The sequence below is a fragment of the Anser brachyrhynchus genome (genome assembly GCF_964034855.1).
Source record: "Anser brachyrhynchus genome assembly, chromosome: Z".
Classification (NCBI taxonomy): Eukaryota; Metazoa; Chordata; class Aves; order Anseriformes; family Anatidae; genus Anser; species Anser brachyrhynchus.
In genome coordinates, this window is record NC_137697.1 from 63,122,435 (window position 1) to 63,141,718 (window position 19,284).

Sequence of the window (19,284 nt, forward strand, 5' to 3'; positions counted from 1 at the left end):
ACTAGAACATGATTCTACAATTTTTTGGAATGTTTTGGAATGCTTTTTTGGAAGCATTAACATCACTGTTGGAATTAGTGAGCTAAACTCTTCCTGAATTTTGGTGCCCGTTTCAACAAACTAGAGTGCAGGAAAGGGAAATATTTTTGTTCATTCCCTGCTGTACTGAAACATAGACCCTGATGAAAACAAGTATACAGAAGGTATAGTAAACAACAAACATCTACTGTCCAATAAATGCTTCTTGTTTTTCAGCAACTGTAAGAAATTGAAATGTAAGACAGAAAAGAACTTCAAGAGTATAGCTTGCCTCAATATTCTAATGTTGGATTAGATATACATAACAGATTCTTGCTTAATCTGTTCCTGAAAACTTTAAACATATATTTTTACACAGCCACCTTAGGTAGTCTTTTTTGGCATTAATTTTCCTTACAGTTAGAAATCTTCTAATATCTCACCTAAATCTTCTTTGCTACAAATTAAGCAGATTACCAGTTGTCCTACCCCTGTAACAGTACCACTCTAAGTATAACATTAAAAACAAATACAAAACAATCAAACAAACAAAAAAAAAACACTTTAAAATTTCACATGAAGTAAGAATGACAGGGAGAAACATCTTTCTAATACATTCCCCAAACTAATCATAGATTGAGAAAAAAATGATTCAGTTGTAATATGCTGTGTGACACAAGAAGAAAATTTAGGAAATAAGTCTTTGTAATATTATCTACTTTTTTCCTCCAGGAAAAAAAATTAAATAAATAAAAAAAAATCCATTAGCTCCTTTTTTCTTGAGTACATATAATGAACTTCCTACATAAATATCTGGATTTTGTTCTGTTGTATTTATTTTTTGCAATAAAATAGCATAAAGATCCTGGAGTGCATTTTCATACAATCTTCAGAATTCATGTACAGTTTTTATTAAAAATCACTCAATGAAAAAAACTAGAAAGGAAAACTTAAAGATCTAGACATGGAAAAAGAATAAAGATATAAATATAACCTATGCTAGACCAAAAACTGATAATAAATAAAATAAAATAAAATAAAAATTAGAATACTAGAGTGGCTGTTGACTAGGTACAGCCCATTATGGAGGCAGCAAAGTTCACCTTCTTACATTACTCTATGATGTCTGAAGAGGAATCCTTCCATATAGGTTTTCCTGAGTGGAAACTCAGGTGTGTGAGCATAAAACCGTTCCAAAAGAGAAAGGTAAGTATGCTTTATTATACTGTCCTATTTTAGTTAAACTTGAGATGACACAGCAGCTGTTCTGCAGTACACAACGTTTTTATCATACAACTGTGGCTTTTGGAGTAATATGCAAGTAATATCTTCTTGGTGGTATTTACTAGTGACATGACAGATTTATGGCTGGAACAGATGTTCCTTGTTCTTTAATACCTCTAGAAGAGTTATTTTTACTGGTGAAATTGCAAAATTATCTCCACATAGGGGGGAATTAGAACCATTATTATTAGACATATACATTACTTGTGTGATGTCTGTGCTGGAGCACTTGAAAATTAGTATCAGTTTGGAAATTTTCACTTGAAAAATCTTATTAGGAAAAAAAATAGTAAAAATAAAATAAAATAACATAACAACATAAAATAAAATAAATAAAATAAAATAAAATAAAATAAAATAAAATAAAATAAAATAAAATAAAATAAAAATAAAATAAAATAAATAAAATTAAATTAAATTAAATTAAATTAAATTAAATTAAATTAAATTAAATTAAATTAAATTAAATTAAATTAAATTAAATTAAATTAAATAATACCTGAACTTAATTTCTCTCCATTTATTTTTCTTGTTATTTGTGAGCTATTAGTCTTAACTCATCCTGAAAAACAAAGGGGAAATGATTCTTGTACCAAAATTCTTATTATTTCTTTCCCTGGTTCACTGTGAAAATTCGATGGTACATAAAATATAAAATACTTTTACTGGACTGAAGGCAATGATGAGTCTCTCAAACTAAATTTTTCACTAAGCAAACTGAAAGAAACAAGGAATATGCCATGAGACCTGCATGTATGAACAAGGAGCTCCTGGCCAGGCTCAAATGGAAGCCTACAGAGGGTGAAAGCAAAGATGAATTGCCTGGGATGAATACAGAAACATTGTCCAAACAGCCAGGGTTCAGCTTAGGAAAGCCAAAATCCTGTTAGAATTAAATTTCTGCAGGGGCATCAAGAGCAACAAGAAAGGCTTCTATAGGTATGTCAGTTGTAAAAGGAAGACTAGGGAAAATGGGTACCCTCTCTGGAAGTCAGTGGGAGACCTGTTTACCTGGGATATGGAGAAGGCTGAGGTACTCAATGACTTCTTTGCCTCAGTCTTCACCAACAAGAGCTCCAGCCACTTATCCCAGGCCCCTAAAGGTAAAGTCAGGGACTGGAAGAATGATGAATTGCCCACTACAGGAGAAGATCAGGTTCAAGACCACCTAAGGAACTTGAAGGTGCAAAAGTCCACGGTACCCCATAAGATAGCTGTATACAAGGGTCCTGACGGAACTGGCAGCTGAAGTCGCTAAGCCACTATTCATCATATTTGAGAAGTCGTGGTAGTCTGGTGAAGTTCCCACTGACTGGAAAAGGGGAAACATAACCCCCATTTTTAAAAAGGGGAAAAGGAAAGATCTGGCTCTCCTCTCACCTCTGTGTCCAGCAAGATCATGGAGAAGAAATTCTGGAACCTATGCTATGGAACATGGATAATAAGGAGGTGACAGCCAACACAAGTTTAGTAAGGGCAGATCATGCCTTCTATGACAGGGTTACAGCATTGGTGAATGGCGGAAGAGCAACTGACTTCATCTGCCTGGACTTGTACAAAACATTTTACACTGTCCCCCATGATATCCTTGTCTCTAAATTGAGGAACCATGGATTTGATGGTTGGACCACTCAGCGGGTAAGGAATTGGATAGATGATCACACTCAAAATGTTGCAGTCAGTAGCTCAAGGTCCAGGTAGAGATCAGTAAGAAGTGGTGTACCTCAGGGGAGCGTATTAGGACCGGCATTGTTTAATACTTTTGTTGGTTACACAGACCGTGAGATTTGAGTTCACCCTCAGCAAGTCTGTGAATGACACCAAGCTGTGTAGAGTGGTCAACATTCTGGAGGGAAGGGAAGCCATCCAGAGGAACCTGGACAGGCTTAAGAGGTGGGCCTGTAAGAACCTCATGAAGTTCAACAAGGCCAACTACAAGGTCCTGTATGTGGGCCAAGGCAATTCTAAGCACAAATAAAGGCAGGGGGGAGGAAGGATTGAGAGCAACTCTGAAGAACCTGGATGTGTTGTTTGAAGAAAAGCTCAACAGGATCCAGCAGTGTATGTTTGCAGCCCAGAAAGCCAGCCACATCCTGGGCTGCTGTATTGGGTTTACATGGCAAGGGTTTGGTAGTTGGGGAGATTACTTGAGATAACTTGAGATAACTCTTTTCGGAGGAGGTGGTTCTTCCACTTTGTTTTGTTTACTCTAAGTTCTCTCTATTAGAAAGTGAAAAAAAAACTTCTCCCTCCCAACCCCAGTGAATTTTCTGCAAATGTGCATAATTTCTTCCTTTGGTCTGTCTTGTGGTGATAAATTCTGCACTCCAAGATAAAATAATTGCCTAAGAAAAAAAGCACACAAACAGGCCTTAGAAATATCATTTGTGTTCTTGCCAAAAATGAAACAAATTTAGTGCTGCATATAATGTAGTGTTTTCTCTAGCTGGTATGTTTACTCAGTATTTCAGGAAAAAAAATAACTAATGGGATCAAAACCTCGTACATCCAAGATGGTTCACCTAAACCTTTCCAAGATCAGTGCAGACTTAAACTTATATTACAAGGCTGAAACAACAGCTCTTTGATGACCTTGGTGAAATATAGTTGTTTCTTTTTAGGCAGCAGATTTCCCCACACTAAAAGTGTCCATCAGAGGTGTGATCTTGGCATGTGGCATGAAGACCCACACTCTGTGGGTTTTGGAAACTGGAGCTGGATTTGACTGGGGCATCCAAATGTATTGCACAGTGCTGTGCAGAAGCTGGGGTAGATGCTACTCACCTATTCCATGAATATTTTTTTTGTGAGATCATGTGACTGTACTTGCCTGTAAGATCAGTGAGACATCTGCTATAAATGTTATCTTCAGTTAAACAATCAGGGTACCTAGGAATAGGCTTAATGGCTGGGCACTATGTGAGGTTAGGTTGGGGAATGCAGAACTGGCTTAGTGACACTATTGGTCAGAGCAGTAGGGAACCACAGGAGATGGGCAAAGAAGCTCTGTCACAGTGGAATAATACTTTCAAAATATGTAGTGTGGCGTTACCCATGCACAAAAATAGGAAACTGATTTGATCTGTGACCTTAGTCATAGCTCCAGCTAGGCTGTCCCTTCCCTTTCAGGGTATATGAACCTCAGGCTATATTCATCAGTCCCTATATTTTAGCACATAAGGCAAAGCTCAACACTGAAATATAAACAACATAAAGTTATTTGGGCAAGTACCATAGGCTTTATTTCCAGCTCTGCACAGAAATGAATTTTAACTTATAAGCACTTAGTTTGAATCTATCTTCAGGGTAAGTGTCCCAAAGAGGTAGTAAGTGTAAACCCTCTACACCTCCTTTATCACTTACAGAATGTGTCTTATAATTTAAATCTTGTCTAAGATTTTTTAAAATAAAACAAAAAAATCAACTTATGTGGCTAGACATTTTCAAGATGTTTCAGAAAAACAGTCTGATCTTGGCTAGGAGATGAACATTTTAGTCTTATTGGTAGCCTAATTTATTTTTGCCCTTAATGTGTACATTTTAAAAGAGACTATGCACATGAAAGAGATGCTAGTGTTTTATTATTATTATTATTTTATGTTCCAGAGTGGAATGTTGGGTTTTGTGATATTTTTTTTTCCTGCTGTTTTTAAAACTTGCTGTCTCATCTATTTATTTACTCACATGCTTATCTGTTCTGTGTGAAGTTTCTCAGAGCTCAGTCTTTTATTCTGAGAGTTAAATTTTATCTTTTTAGCCCTGGGACTGTTAATGAGTTCATATGACATAAACTGTTGTGAAAACCCTCTTCTTCTTCCTTCCAGGCTGCAGAATAGAAAAATATTTTCCATTTTAATAAACGTGTTTACTAGACTTCTTGGTGGAAGGCAACCTGAAGCCTGTTTTTTCTATGACTGCCATACTGAGTGACGGTCTGGTTCTGGGATAACTCTGTCAAATTTGTTTAAGCTCATATCCAAATTTTTCAGGGAAGTCAACACAAACTGCCTTCTACTCTGTACTAGCTACACCACACAAACACACACACTCATAAATATACGTCCCATTACCAAAGAAAAAATCTGATTTAAAGCTCTTCAATAAACACATCTTTCACACCACTCTCTCATTCTTTTTGTCTCTGGTATCATTTATACTGGACTTCATTATACTTTCTGGAAAACTCTCAGATATTCCACCAGGACTGTGGAGTTAATAAACGCCCTTGTCATTAGATTATATTGTTTACAAAACTATCCATGAGGATATCTTCATGAGTTATCATCTACATTCCATTAGTTTAAGTACATGACTAGGTACTGTAGGTGTGATTTTATCCAGTCTTCTTGAAATTTGGGAGAGTGATTCTGTTTAGCAGCAGCAGCAGCAGCAGTAGTAGTAGTAGTAGTAGTAGTAGTAGTAGTAGTAGTAGTTTAGGGTTTGCTTTTTTAATTTGTTTTGGAGTGGTTGGTTGTTTCATGTAGTCCTTGCTTATAAATAACATACATACATGAATGAATAAATAAATAGCTCAGCACTGCAATTTTTTCCAAAGGAAAAAAATCTGTTTCCCTTATTTGGAAAGAACATTCATTTTCTTGAAAGAGTAGAAGAGTAGTTCAACAAGATTACACTGGAAATACAGCAAAGCTCACTCAAGAAAGGGACTGCAAATCAGGCCATCAATACAAAATGGGAAGAACTTCACAAGTCTGCAAAGAGAAGACTATTGTAATTTGTGATACTTAAGGTCCATTGGTAGTGTGATTAGCATCATGTCTTCCTAATGAAAAGCAGTAGGCCATTAAAAAAAAAAAAAAAAGACAAAAAATAACCTGCGTAAATAAAAGGGAATAGGAGGGGCAGAGTCATCCCAGCCATTTCAGACTGTTTTGCAGAGCAAAAGCAGTTTGTGTTCACTTCCTTGAAAGATTTGGATATGAGCTTAGACAAATTCGACAGAGTTAGCCCAGAGCAGAATGCTCTGAGACCTGTTTTTAAACCCATTACTGTCAGCTAATCATCAAACCTATTTCCACTGCACCCTTTTCTGCTGAAATGTCCGTAAACTACTGAAAATATAGCTGCAGGGTATTCGCTGGCCAACTTCCCATTTACCTCTGCCATCTGTCTGAAATTCAACCCGATGGAAACAGGAGGCTAGCTAGGAAAGACATTAGTTCTTTATATTTTGTTTGTCATATTATTAACCAAAAAATTTGTAAAACACAGAGGTAGTCCAAAGAAGAGAAATCCACAGACGGATCATGATTTATATCTAAACTTTTCAAATATAACAATGTTCTAATCTATGATTTTGATTTGGATCCAGCTGAAATTAACATATACTTAATAATAATGATGAAGACTAACTAAACATCCGTTTGTGCTAATAACTACAGTCCTTTTACCATTGTTTGTTTGTTTTACCATACCTGTTCAAAACATCAAAATTCATAAATTGCTAGATACAAAATAGTGTGATTTGTCATATTTTGTGGAGTTACATCATTCATTATTTATGAAGCCTCTACCAGCAATCAAATATCTATGCATTTTCCAGCTCCCATGCCCCTGTTGGAATTAAGTAGTTACTGATTGATCAAAATTTAAAACAGAAATGTTATGCTGTTTTTTAAAATACATGAAGTTTGAGAGAAGTAGTAGTATGTGACTTACTGATGTTCAGAAATAGAGCATGGTGAGAAGTTATTTTCTCAAAGAAAAAAAATTATGCTGAATATTTCCAATTGAATGCAACTGTAAGATCATCATGTTTGGCAAAGCTATGAATCACCACCTGAAAAGTAGGCATTTTATTTAAAAAATATAAATTTATGTAAAGGTGTCAATGTTTTGCTTTTCTACAGGATTATGCCACAACCATTCAGACTGAATTGTTTTACAGTTTTTATTGTTTTTCTTTTCAAACATGACTCAGTGATCGGTAGGAGAAATGGTAGAAATTAACCTGTTCGTAAAACAAGTTTTTAAATTAAAGAAAAAGAGGAAGTTAGCTATCAGTACAATAACTAGAGGCATGGCATCTTGGAAGCTCTCCATAAGAATAAAAGGAAGCTGTTTTGCAAATATGGAGCAAAGAAGATTCTTTTGTTCTTACTGTACAAGAGTTGAACAAGCATTTTTTTGAGAGATTCATCTTTATTTCTTGTGCATTTGTATCTATCATTTAAACACCTCTCTAATATTTTTTCTCATGGTCCCTAATTACCATGTTTTTGCTACTGAACAACTTTCTCAGACATGTGGTTTTATTGTTTTAATGTGTAGTTCCTATGTAATCCTTTAGACTGGTGGTTTTGTCTTTTTTGACGTGTTGTCCCTGAAAATGGTGTTCCAGTGTCTGGTGATAATTTTGGCATTATGGATTCCTTTACAAAATGTTTAGTTTGCCTGGCCTCAATTGTTGAAATTGCTTCCTTTTTTTAACTGATCAATGAATATTACCACATCTTGCACCAGAGAAGCACACTATTTTGACTGTGAACTTTTATAGCCACAGAGATATAAACATAATGCTGTCACCTTTTTCCACAGTACTTTTCAAAACCTTGATAAGTTTATATTTGTGGATAAGGTTATATAAGAATTAATATTTTCATGCATGTTAGTCCCCATTTTTCATGAATCCAGCATCTGCAAAATACAGCCTGATGTGTAGTTGGTGCCACACACCAGAAATATTTCCTAGCTTGTTACCTAGCTGACCTTATGAAAAGCTCATTGACAAATACAGGTGTTTTAAGAAATGCCATTGAATAAATGGCTATCTTCTTTAGTCATATAGCAGAGCTAGTGACTCTTCGAAACCAAATAATAGAAAATATTTCCTTTGCAATACTGTATGAAAGTAAAATTTTGAGAAGAACTTCAGTGTTCTCCTTGTTTGAAGTGTATTGATTGTATAGTACACTATTTCGGTTAAACAGTACACCTAGTTTTATCTCACTTCAGGTGATCTCTCATCTCAGCTACCCTCATCTTACTGGAGTTAATGGGAACCCCATTCCTGGGGGTCTACCATGTCTCTGATTTACTGCCAACATTACACATATTGAGGAACATGGCTGTAGAGGAAGAGAGAAATTTAATTCCATTTTAATATCTGTGGGAATACATTTGTCTGTGCTTCTTTTTCCCACTTGTTATGCCCCACATCTGGGCTTTTGCAAGTTAATCAGTATGTTAAGGAAATTTAAATCCAAAGAGGATGATAAACAGGACAAAGCATTGAAAAGCAAGTCCCACAATAACAAAAGATAAAATCGAGTAAAGGCATTTAGATAGTATGGATCTTTCAAGCAAAGAGGAAGGCAATTACTACAGGTTCCAAATTCTGTGGAGACGATGGTCATAGTAAATATTCTGATTTATCAGGACCCTTCAGAGATTCATCGGAAAAAATATGCTGGAATGTTGGGGGCAAGTTGCCTTCAAGCTCAAATCATGTGTCTCAAGAGTTTATTTCTGTGAAAAGTTTATTTACTGTGGATGTTTTACCCAGGATGGAAATATGTGATACATGTCACCTGTCTGGAGAAATCAGCTGTTGCAGAACACCAATAATATTCCAGCTCAGGATGTTGTTCCAGGAAAGGGTTACAGGTTGGATCTAATTTAGTTACGGAATTCCCAATAAACAGCTGAAATACACTGCTTCCTATTTTTTAACATATGTTGTTCAATATGAATAGTTAAGTCTGTTCTAATATTGACTCTCAGCAATCGAATTATCAACTTCATTAAGGCACATAAAATAATGCAGTAGTTACATGGTAAATGCTCTAAAAGGCAGAAGAACAAAAAATGTGAAATATAAAGAAGTGAGTGTAAATGTGCTTTATGCATGCAAAGAACATCTCCATTTTAAGTGTCAGAATGTTGTACCTGTGATGGTCTAAGGATAGTAGCAAAAATATTTATATGACAAGGTAATAGTTTTTATTAACATACACTAAAACAATCAATTAAATATCTAGGTGACTGAAAAAGAACTATGTTCCATGTGTGTTTTTCCTGTAGCTTGAGATGAAGGATAATAATGCCTTGCTTTATTCTTCAGTTGAGTTATACTCAGATGTTTTATGTTGATTCTAACCATATAGACCCTTTTCAGTTTAAATGTAGACATACATATTTTCTTAGACAAGGATTGAATTAGAAAATAATAGGTGCAAAAATGACTAGCTAAAATTAAGCAACTACTAGTAAAGAAGGAAAATAAGATAAAAATGGAAAGGTTGTAGGCTATGTGGAAGCGTTCTGGACAGAAGTGATGTAGAGTGTTTGGTTATATGAAGGGTAAAGAATGTATGAATTTCAGGAAGGTGAAAGTCAAAGAACTTCAAGATGTAACATGATTGAAAAGATCATCCACATTTTATTGGAGTAAAATGTTTTCATGTGTATAGAGTTCCCAGCTACCTAGGCATTGCTTGCATGTATATTTGAATTCTTAAGTTTATACCTTGATTCTCAGGGCCTAAAGCAGCTGATGGAGGAAGAAAACATCTTTTTGTTATTCCGAGACATTGGCAGGTAAAAATTGTGAATGATCCAGAAGTAAATACGCTTTCTTTTTTTTTCAGCTAGTTAAAATAGTTGATGGTTCACCTACAATACAACTCCTACCCTTTGGTAAATCAGTTTCTTAAGTAACCTATTAATAGTTGGAACTTAGATTGAGGGAAAAAGGTGTTCATACAGATTTTTGTTCTGTCTCTGTCTTCATGTCTGTCCAGCTGAAATAGATAAATCATTTTCATATAATCTGTGTGCTGTTATTATTTGGTTGATCACAGCTTTAATATATATGAATTTTACCTTGGAAACCCACCCAGAAATTACAGTTGTCTGGATTAAATGTGAAGAAGAAAATGATATTTTGGAACTATTTTCTAAGATCAGTTTGGAATGGAGTACCTGAACATAACTTGCTAGAGAGAGCATTGGAATATGGATAAAATGACAGAGTGAGACCTGGAGTCTCAAAAATTCTGATTCTAATCAAATGAGAATATTTTTAATTTTAAAAGTGTTGTTGTTTGGTTGTTTGTTTTAATAGAAAGATTTGAGAATTGCTTTGCATAAAAGCATTCAAATACCATATATTCTGGTAAGAATACAGGAATTCTGACCAGATATGTAAGGATGAGATCAGGAAAACTAAGCCACAGTTAGAGATGAATTTGTCAAGGAATGAGCAGAATAATAAAAAGGGCTTCAGCAGGTACTTTGGTGAGAAAACGAAGATTAAAGAAAATGTACCTCCCCTGACAAATAAGACAGGAAAACTATTGACAACCAACATGGAGAAGGCTGAGGTACTCAATATTTTTGTGCTTCATTTTTCACTGGTGATCACTCTTACCTCATCTCTCAGATCCCTGAAACTAAAGGCAAGAAATGGAGAAATTAATTAATTCCATCCTATCAGACAAAAATGTCAACTCTAGATCACCTGAGGAATATGAACATACTCTAGTCCCTGGAACCTGACAAGATGCATCCCACAGTCATAGAATCATAGAATGTCGTGGGTTGTAAGGAACTTTAAAGATCATCTAGTTCCAATCACCCTATCATAGGCAGGGATGCCACCCACTAGACCAGTTTGCCCAGGGCCTCGTCCCGCCTGGTCATGAACACCTCCAGGGATGGAACATCCACAGCTTCTCTTGGAAACCTGTTGCAGGGCCTCATCACCCTCTGAGTGAAGAATTTCCTCCTAGCATCTAATCTAAATCTCTCTCCTCTTTTACTTTAAAACTATTACTTCTTGTCCTATCATTATCTGGCTGAATAAAAAGTTGTTCTCCATCGTTTATTAAAGCCCATTTAAGTACTAAAAATCTGCAATGAAGTCTCCCTGGAGCCATCTCTTCTTCAGGCTGAACATACCCAGGTACCTCAGTCTTTCTTCATAGGAAAGGTGCTCCAGCCCTCTCATCATGCTTGTGGACATCCTTTGGACCCACTTGAACAGGTCCTCATCCTTCCTCTGCTGGTGGCCCCAGAGCTGGTTGCAGCACTCAGAGTGGGGCCCTGTGAAGGCAGAAGATAGATGGACAATCCCCTCCCTCGACCTGCTGGCCACTCCTCTGTTGATGCAGCCCAGGATATAGTTGACCTTCTGCAAGCACCCACAGGTCCTGAGGGAATTGGTTTATGTAGTTGCTAAGCCACTATCAATAATGTTTTGAAAGTCATGGCTGTCAGGCAAAGTCCCCAGTGACTGCAGAAAGGAACATATCACACCCACTTTTTTAAAAAGATAATAAGGACCCTTGGAACTATCAACTCATCAGCCTCACCTCAGTACCCAGTAAGATCATGGAACAGATTATTCTAAAAGTTATCTCAAAATATACAGAAGATAGGGAGGTGATTAAAGACAACCAGCATGTCTTCACCAATGACAAATCATGCCTGACGAATCTGGTGCCCTTTTATGATTAAGTGAATGCATTGTTCAGCAAGGTACGACCAACCAATGACATCTACCTGGACTTCTTTAAGGCCTTTGATATGGTCCACCACAACACTCCTATCTCTAAACTGGAGAGATAAAGATTTGCTAGATGGATAAGGAATAGGCTGGCTAGGCACATCCAAAGATTTATAGTTACCATCTCAATCTCCAAATGGAAATCAGTAATAAGTGGTGTCCCTCAAGGGTCTGTACGGGGATCAATACTATTTAGTACCTTCATTAGTGACAGAAATGGTGGGATCAAGTACAATCATCTCAGTATGTTTGCAGACGGTACCAAGTGCTGTTGATGCACTAGTGGGAAGGGATGCCATCCAGAGGGACCTTCTTGAAAGTCTTAAGATGTGATCCTATGTCACCGTCATGAAATTCAACAAGATCTAGTGCAAGACTCTGCATCTTGGGAAATCCACAGTTAGCACACATTGGGTGATGAGTTGATTGAGAGCAGCTCTGCAGAGAAAGATTTGGTGATACTGTGGATGAAAAATTAAATATGAACAAGCAATATGTGTTTGCAGCCTGGAAATCCAGCCATGTCCTGGGCTGCATCAAGATAAGAATGACCACTGCACAGAGGGAGGTGATTATTCCCCTCTGCTCCACTCTCATGAGACCTCACCTGGAGTACTGCATCAAGCTCTGGGGACCCCAGCACAAAAGAGACATGGACTTGTTAGAACAATTTTGGAGGACAGCCATAGAAATGATGGGAAGATTGGAACACTTCTCCTATGAAGAGAGACTGAGAAAGTTAGAATTGTTTAGACTGAAGAAAAGAAGGCTCCAGAGCAATCTTATTGCAGCCTTTGAAAATATAAAAGGGGCTTATACGAAAGATGAAGACATTATAATAGGAATTGTAGCTACAGAACAAGTGGTAACAGTTTTAAACTGAAAGGGTAGCTTTAGATTTGGTGCAAGGAAGATTTTTTTTTTAATGATGAAGGTGGTGAGACACTGAACCAGTTGACAAGAGAAGTTGCGGATGCCCCATCATTGGAATTATTCAGTCAGGTTAAACATGGCTTTGTGCAATCTAATCTAGTGAAACCACCAGGGTTTGAACATACCCAGGCGCTTAGACTAGATGATCTGATGATCTTTGAAGGTCCCTTACAACACAAATTTTTCTATGATTCTATGATTTGATGATTCAATAATTCAATAATTCTACATGCATATTCCACAATATCAATGTGGCATCTTTTTTTTTTTTTTTTTTTTTTTTAATTTGAGAACAACAAACTTAGTAAGAGTGCTGGGATATCACAGTTCAGTTGCAATGAGAAGCCTGAGGGAAATATAATGTCTTTAGAATAAGCAGTATATACCTGGGCTGTTTTGTTCAAATGTCAATTATGTTAGCTAAATATTTCTCTTAGTCTCTTCAATGTCAACTGCAGTGTCTCAAATAGACAATACCTTAAATTAACTGACATACTGGAGATTGGTGACTCTAAACTTGTCTGTGATTTGCTACTCCAGCTGAATGCACATAAGTCTATGGGGTCCAATGGGATTCATACCAGAGTACTCAGAGAGCTAGCTGATGTCATCATGAGACCTCCCTTAATTATTTTTCAGTGGTCTTGGGAATCTGGAGGTATCCAGTCAAACAAAAGCTGGCAAATGTTCCAGTTTTCTAGAAAGGTAAGAAGGAAGACCCTAGCAATTACAGGCCTGTCAGTGTCACTCACTTCAATGCCCAGTAAAATTATGAATAAGATTGTGTTAAGAGTTACTGAAAAAATACTTGCAAGACAATGCAGTCATTGTTCATAGCCAGCATGCATTCATGATTGGCATGTTCTGTTTAACAAACTTAATTTCCTTTTATGGCAAGTTACCCATCTAATTACCAAAGGGAATCAGTAGACCAGTAGATGTGAACTTTTTGTAGTTGTAGTTTGTTTGTTTGTTTTGTTTTGCAAAGTTTAAAAAACTTTAGTAAAATTTTTGATATTGTTTCTCACAGTATCCTTCTGGGCAAAACATCCAGCATACAGGTGGACAAATACCTAATATTATGAATGATCAGTTAGCAGATAGGTCAGTTTCAAAGGGTTGTAGTAAATGAGGTTATAACAGCTTGGTAACCAGTCAGTTATGGGATTTCCCAGGGTTCCGTTTAAGGAACAGTTCTCTTTATTGTTTTTATAAATGATCTGGTTGCAAGACTCAAATGCATACTAAGTTAGTTTGCAGATGATACTAAATTAGGAGCTGTTGACTACCTCAAGGGTGGAGAGGCAATGATTGGGTAATCACCAATTATATGAAATTTGACAAAAGCAAGTGATATTTTTTGCATCTGTGGTATAGCAACCCTGGATACAGACTGGGGACCAAGAGGCTGAAGAACAAACCTGCAGAAAGGAATCTGTGAGTTTTGGTCAAAAGCAAGCTGAATAAGAATTAACATCATGTCCCGGCAGCAAAGAGGGCCAACTGTACCTTACGGTGTATCAGGCACAACATTGCTCACTGGTGAAGGGAAGTGACTGCCCTGCTCTAGGCTGCACTGGTAGTGTGGCCTCACCTCCAGCACTGTATGCAGTTTTGAATGCCACAGTATAAGAAGGACATAAAACTATTAAAGAGTGACCAAAGGAGGGCAGCAAAGATGGTGAAGGGTCTAGAGAGGAAGACGTATGAGGAGTGTCTGGAGTCACTTGGTTTGTTCAGCCTAGACAAGAGAAGGCTGAGGGGCAATATCATGCCAGCCCACAGCTTCTTAAGGGGCAGAAGAGCTGCAGGTGCTGATTTCTCTCTGGTGACCAGTGATAGGACTCACAGCATGAAGCTGCATCAGGAACGTTCAGGTTGGATATTAAGAAAACATTCTTCACTGAGAGGGTGGTTGGGCACTGGAACAGACTGCAGGGAATGGCATCAAGCCTGATGAAGTCCAAGAAACATTTGGAGAATGCTCCCAGACATATTGTTTAATTTTAAAGTAGTGCTTTGTGGAGCCGTAAGTTGGACTTGAGGATCCTTGTGGGTCCCTTCCAACTCAGGATGTTCTGTGTTTCTATACCAGAAAGTATTTCTGCCTGCTTTTATTTGAAATGTGTTCTATTAGTTAAATCTACTTTCACTGAACTTGTGTTACCCTTTATCAAAATTAAATTTGATTAATTCAGCATTTCCAGAAAAAGATTTTTTTTCTTGAAATTGAACTCACATTACTTTATGGGTTATAAAATATCCAGTAAAATGTCAGAATTTGGCAAAACACTGTCCCCAGTTAATTTTTAAATTGCACTTTGATCTTTGTCAAGTGAGGTCAAAACATTTACTGCCAATTTTAGTGAATAGCAGTAGATGGCCACGAATGATTGCCTCCTGCTCAGTCTAAAATTGAATGAAGTGATGTTGGCTAGCAAGTGGATGAAATGGATGAAATTACATGGATACTGACTCTCCTTCTGCCTGAAGGGTTATTTGTTTCTGTGTGAAGTAGGAGAGTAATTCCAAAGCATTCTGGATTTCTTTTGACACATTTAGTCTTTCTCTTCAGGTGATTCTAAAACTTGATTCCTTCTCCAGATCTAACTAGGGAGAATGGTGTTTTAATCTCTTCCAGAGTAGACTGTTACAAAATACTCCACCTATTACTGCTGTAGAGTTGCCTAGAAACTCTTAAGGCTTCAAAGCCAGGGTAGATCAAAGAGATTTTTTTTTTCTTGTGCCCAACTCTCCATTTGTTGCTAGATCAGTTTGGGAATTAATTCAAGTTTCTGATCCATATTCCTACAGCTCTTTCTGATAATACCTCTCTCTTTCCAGTCAAAATAGGATTTGGCTTTCGTTTTGGTGTGCAAAATTAGAAGGGACAAGATGCATTCTGTTGAGAGAGCCCTTGAATGTGAGATTCACTGCAAATGGAGATTCATCCAAGCCAGTTCAGCTCCTGTAGGGTAGGATAAAAAGCTCATCTCTTTGTTCCACATTTTCCCAGCTTGAATTGCAGATTGCTCCTAGCAACACTGTTCTGGACACTGTCTTGTTTTGATACATTTTTAAAGCAACCTGCCACACTATAAAGGCAACTACTGAACTACCGTTCTTTTGAGTATAATATGAAATTCTGGTGAAAGTCATCATAGAAACGAATTGGGAGAGAAAAAATACTTTGCACAACTTCTCTTAATTTATGCTTAATTTGGAGGCTTATCAATAACATTGATAAAGATCTGATTCATTTATATAACAGCAATCATTTAGCATTTGTCCCATGGTTTATGAACAGAGGATTTGAGAACAGACTAAATTTTTCAGGTGTAAATAAAAATCAGTGCCGTATTTTTGACAAGTGTCCTATTGATTGCAGTTGTTAAATGTGTGTTTGTTACATCATCTAGTACAAAGATTTCAATAAGATTCAGATAATCTTTGAAGTATTATTATGGTAATATTTTTCTAGTCTATCTACGTATTAGATAACGATGAAGGTTAGAGTAGAAGAGTGGTAGAAAGAGAATGATGTGGAAAAGGGGGGATGGAAGAATCAGTCAAGGAGATGATATAATCAAGAGGAAAAATTAGAGGAAAGGCTAGGAACTGTTAGAGAAAGCCATAGATGGAATGTTGGGAAAATAAAATGTTATTTTATTAGATGAAGAAGGGAGATGACATAGATTATGCAAAGAGCCCTGGCTTTTTCATGTGTTCATGGGCCCAAAATTCTCTTCCCAGCCTTGATTGTCATCAATAAAACTGCTTCCTCACAATTACCATATGTATTTGGAAGCTAGCCACACTCCTTGTTTAACCACAGTACATGCTTTGGAAATTTCATTTAAATGTCAGAACTGTCTATTTGAATTGAATTGGATTCTATTTAATTGTTTGCTTTTATCTAAGTCAACTTGCAGCACCAAAATAGCTGCTGATTTTTCTAACTTTTAACCTCTTCTTCTCCATTTCTTACTTTCTACAGTGTCAAAATAAATTCTGTTTTTGTTATGTGACTGTCTCTCACACACATACACACACACACTAATAAAAGAGGGTGGAAAGGGAGTTTGGAATTTTGCAGAATACTTCAGATATGCCTGAACTCTGTATTTAACATCTACGAATGCTATAGCATTGAACTATCACATGTAGCAGGACAGTGATCCATAAAATAGTCTCACCAGTCTCCCTCCCCCTCCCCCCACCTTCAGTCTGTTAATTCATTTATTTGTGATTACCAAGATGCTACAATAAAAAGTTACAGCTACCCTGCTCAGGCCTCTGACTTGTACCTTTTTTAGGTATTCTTAAAGGCTCATGGTATGTAGACACATGTAGGTTGTTTATATTTTTACAGATCTAAAAACAATATCTGCCAAATTTACTAAAAAAAAAAAAAGTAAGACTCATGTAAATGATCATATCATAATATCATAGAATCATAGAATGGCTTGGGTTGGAAGAGACCTTAAAGATCATCTAACTCCAACCCTGCTGCCATAGGCATGATGCCACTCACTAGATCAGGCTGGCCAAAGCCCCATCCAGCCTGTCTTTGAACACCTCCTGTGGATGGGGCATCCACAGCTTCTCCGGGCAACCTATTCCACTGCCTCACCACCTTCAAAATAAAAAATCTAATCTACATCTCCCGTCTTTTAATTTAAAACCATTCCCTCTTATCCTGTCATTATCTGCCTGTGTAAAATGTCGTTTGCCATCTTTTTTCTAAGTACCCTTAAATTACTGAAAGGTCACAAAGAAGTCTCCCTGGAGCCATCTCTTTCTTCTCCAGGCTGAACATCCCCAGATACCTCAGTCTTTCTTCATAGGAGAGGTGCTCCAGACCTCTCATCATGCTTGTGGACATCCTTTGGACCCACTTGAACAGGTCCTCATCCTTCCTATGCTGGTGGCCCCAGAGCTGGTTGCAGCACTCAGAGTGGGTCCCTATGATGGCAGAGCACAGGGGGACAATCCCCTCCCTCGACCTTCTGGCCACTCCTTTGTTAATGCAGCCCAGAATACAGTTGGACTTCTGGTCTGCAAGCGCACAGTGTTGGCTCATGTTAAGCTTATTATCCACTAGAACCCCCAAGTCCTTCTCTGCAGGGCTACTCTCAATGAGTTCTTCTCCCAGTCCCTACTTATGTTTAGGGAGGTTTCATTCTCCACCTGCCAGTGGCAGATGGTGGACAACATTTTTATTTCAGTAGAAGACTGTTTCTTGTTACTCACAGAAGAAAGCAGATATTTTCATACTCATCCAAATATTTAAGAACTACGTCAAATTTTGAATGAGTTTGTCAGCCATTCTTCAGCAGCCATTAAATCATCTGTATGCATCTTACTGGAAGACTTTGCAGATCCTTATCTATTAATAACTGAATAAACAGCTGGTTCCAAAGCTACTCCATATGGAGTTCTTCATAGTTACACAAGTACTTATGGTGATATAATAATGAATGAAAAATGAAAAGATTAATTGATGATATATAGCATAGCCATAGCATAAGGGATAGCCATTTATACAGATCACACAAAGATCTGTATATTCTTCCCTAGTACTGAATAGCCAGATTCAAGGTTCATTCATGCTTGTCATTTTGGTTGACCACAGTTTGGAGTAGCACCAGTACAGCAAACAGCTCTGAGTACCTTCTCGTCTCCAGAATAACCTACATTTCACTGCTCCTGTTTTTGTGTACTGCGTTGTTTTGAATAATTTAGGACTGCAGAGTAATGTAACATACATCCTGTATTTTGCTTCTTCCATTTTACAATTTCCTTGCTGAAAGTTTCTTGTTTCAGGCTACCTCTTGCTTGTTCTAATGTCTAACTCTCTTTTCTGCTGGTACCATTATCCTTCATCAGCTATGCTTTTATTGTTTCCTCATTTCTTCCTTGGTATCTTCCTCAGTGTCTTGCTCTCTCCATTCAACTCACAGCATAAACTAAACTGCAAATGCTTTAAATCATCCAGAAAACAGAATCATAGAATCACAGAATATCCTGAGTTGGAAGGGATCCACAAGGATCATCGAGTTCAACTTCTGGCTCCACATAGATCTACCTAAAAATTCAGACCACATGACTGAGAGCACAGTCCAAATGCTTCATAAACTCTGATAGGCTTGGTGCCTTGACTATGTCCCTGGGGAGCCAGATCCTGTTCCAGTGTGTGACCACCTTCTTGGTGAAGAACTTTTTCCTGATATCCAGCCTGAACCTCCTCTGTTGCAGTTGTTACATAGAAGAAAACACCTGATTTTTTTTTTTTCCAGTAGCAGTTTTCTTAATTATCCTCTATGACACTATCTTTTGATATACTGCCTGCACATCACTTGTTAACTGTTACCTGTGCCAGTCATCTCTTCATCCTGAAACCGTACTGTCATGTCACTCCACTTTATCTGTCTCATATTATTTAGATGAGATGTAACTGTGTGGTCTCTTCTTTTCTTATAATAATCATCATCATCCTTTTTCTTCCACGCAAAATTTTG